Genomic DNA, 3301 nt, shown 5'->3' on the forward strand with positions numbered 1-3301 from the left:
CGAAAGAATGCCGTTTCTACACTTCTTTCACCCCAACCCATCAATGACCCCAGTTACCCAGCCCCTCACCCTCCATGATCCCCTTAAAAACCCCAGTCCAGGGCCAGGCGCCGTGGCTCATGCCTGTAATCCCAGCACTTTGGGAGGCCGAGGTAGGTGGATCACGTGAGGTCAGGAGTTCGAGACCAGCCTGGCCAACATGGCGAAACCCCGTCTCTACTAAAAATACAAAAATTAGCCAGGCATGGTGGCACGCACCTGAAATCCAGCTACTCGAGAGGCTGAGGCAGGAGGATCCCTTGAGTCTGGGAGGCGGAGGTTGCAGTGAGCCAAGATCGCGCCACCGCACTCCAGCCTGAGTGACATAGTGCCTCGCGAGTGGCAGGCATGATAACAAACTCCGGAGGGTCACAGGCAGGTTCTAGTTGCCATTGCTGGGGTGGTTCTGTCGTGCCAGGAGGCTCTCCGAGACTGGTTTCTGGTCACTGCCTGGTCCGCTGGTGCGATGGCGTTTCTCCGAAGCATGTGGGGCGTGCTGAGGGCCCTGGGAAGGTCTGGGCGGAGCTGTGTACCACCTGTGGAAGTCGACCGCACTTCCCCTTCAGTTTTATATATTTATGGAAATGGTTTTTGCCTGTCTTGGCAAGTTATCCAAAGAAACCTGTAACTTCTTACCTTCGATTTTCTAAAGAACAACTACCCATATTTAAAGCTCAGAACCCAGATGCAAAAAATACAGAACTAATTAGAAGAATCACCAAGCATTGGAGGGAACTTCCCAATTCAGAGGGAAAAAATATATGAAGATGCTTATAAGGTGGACTGGCAGGCATACAAAGAAGAGATAAGCAGAATTCAAGAACAGCTAACTCCAAGTCAGATTATGTCTTTGGAAAAAGAAATCATGCAGGAACATTTAAAAAGGAAAGCTTTATTAAAAAAGAGAGTTAACACTGCTTGGAAAACCAAAATGACCTCATTCAGCTTATAACATTTATGTAGCTGAAAGCTTCCAAGAAGCTAAGGATGGTTCACCGCAGGCAAGGCTGAAGACTGTAAATGAAAACTGGAAAAATCTGTTTGGTTCTCAAAAGAAAGTTTATATCCAACTTGCTAAAGATGATAAAATTCATTATTATAATGAAATGAAGTCTTGGGAAGAACAAATGATTGAAGTTGGATGAAAGGATCTTCTACGTCGCAAAATAAAGCAACCACCAAAAGATGGCACTGAGAAGTGTTAGAAGTTCACAGTGGATAGGCACAAGAAACCAGCTGGGTCTCAACGCCTGAAGCTATTGTAAAATTAGAAAGGATAAAGTCGGTAAACCTTTTATATTCAATTTATTTTTCTTCAGCTCATGGACTTCTGCCAGTGTAATACTTGCTTTGGAAAACCCAGATAAAGGTTTATGCAAAATTTATTTTGTGTTTAGGAACTACTGAAGATCAGAGTAATCCATGCAAATGTGAATCATTTTACCTTTGATAAAGGTAAATCAGACTATGAGGGTTTTTTTTTATACAGGATGATGACTGTGGAAAGAGTATTCTTGTTTCCTTATATTATGGAAGCAGGAGCTTCCTTTTCAACATTGTTACAAATTGTAGAAGCCACAGTGTTCTGTGATATAATTGTGCGTTTTTCAAAAAGCAGCCAGAACTCATCTAGGTAAATTCCAGTTCCTAGGTATAATTAATATTATATTCAGAGTTGATGGTTATACACATAAGTGATGGCTGGTTTTAGTTGCAACTTTTTATAAAAGGGACTGAGAAATTTATAAACCTTTTTCTCACTGTCTTTTTTTCTAAAATAAAAACTAATAAATTATGTACCAGATCTATGCATATTATTTTATGTTGCATAGGATAAGAATTTTAATCTTTAACTTTACATTGTCTAATTATATATTTTAAGATTAAACATTTGTTTTACAGCTTCCCCCTACCCTTTTTTTTTGTCCTGGAGACAGAGTCTCGCCCTATCGCCCAGGCTGGAGTGCAGTGGTGTGATCTGGTCTCACTGCAACCTCCGCCTCCCAGATTCCAGCCATTCTCCTGCCTCAGCCTCCCGGGTAGCTGGGACTAAGGTGTGCACCACCATGCCTGGCTAATTTTTATATTTTTTAGTAGAGACGGGGTTTCACCATATTGGCCAGGCTGGTCTCAAACTCCTGACCTCGTGATCCTCCTGCCTCGGCCTCCCAAAGTGCTGGGATTACAGGCGTGAACCACCATGCCTGGCGCTTTTCCCTTTTTTTAAGTAAGGAAATATATTTTTTTCGGAATTATTTTCTCTCATGTGAGTATATTGATCCAGAAAGAAAATGTGGATTGTATATATTTTAAAATGAGAAATCTAAAAAAAGAAAAGTATCCAAAGTCTCTGGAATTTGAAACACTTTACATAACGTATTAAAGCCTGTATAAGAGACAGCCAGCTATGGCCTGTGGACCAAATCCAGCCTGCTGCCTGCTTTCTGTGTCCTGTGAGCTAGGAATTGTGTTTATAATTTTAAATGCTTTGTTTTTAAATACTTTCATGATACATGAAAATTAACATGAATATTTAGTGTTCATAAATAAAGTTTATTGGAACACAACCAAAAAAAAAAAACCCAAAACACCCCAGTTCAGAACTCCTTGGGGAGATGGATTTGAGGGTCTCCTCCCATCTCCCCACTTGGCTCCCAGCGATCCTGAAACTCTTTCTCTGCTGCAAACCCTGCTGCCTCCACGCATTGGTCTGTGACTGCGTAACAGGCACACAAACCTGTGGGCCCACGTGCAGCTCCTCCCTCCTGAGTGTGACCTCGGGTGAGCCCTGCGTCCTTGAGGAGCCTCCGTTTCCTCATCTGTGAAATGGGGGTCACACCTCCTGCCCTGCAGAGTTGCTGTGACAGTGATGACGTGTGGAGCACTGGCATGGTCTGCCAGCGTGTGGGGCCAGGATGGAACTCTTCCCCATTGCCGCTCCCCTGGTGTTTGGGTTCCTGGTCCAGGGCACCTTTCTCCTCCCCCAGCCTGGACCAAGCCTGCTCCTAAGTGTGTGCTTTCAAGTGGACACGAGGCCCAGAGCAGGGAGGGCAGCGCACACTTACTTTCAGAATTTCTGACCTCCAGAGACAAGGATGCCAGGACCTCCACTGGGGGCCGCCATGGCAAACTTTCCCACTGTCAGGACACCCCACGTGGCCCCCGGGATCTGGCTTTGGGAAGGAAGGTGGTGCCCGGATTGCGAAGGTCTTTGACTCTCATGCCCAGTGTCATGGGGTAAATTGTGTCCCCCAAATTCATA

General features: G+C 44.6%; 1 pseudogene; it reads left to right on the top strand.

Moving 5' to 3' along the window:
• Window positions 1-505: 505 nt before the first annotated feature.
• Window positions 506-1502, top strand: LOC116462934 (transcription factor A, mitochondrial-like; annotated as a pseudogene).
• Window positions 1503-3301: the final 1799 nt, after the last annotated feature.

Source organism: Hylobates moloch, unplaced genomic scaffold, assembly GCF_009828535.3.
Source record: "Hylobates moloch isolate HMO894 unplaced genomic scaffold, HMol_V3 SCAFFOLD_24, whole genome shotgun sequence".
Taxonomy (NCBI): Eukaryota; Metazoa; Chordata; class Mammalia; order Primates; family Hylobatidae; genus Hylobates; species Hylobates moloch.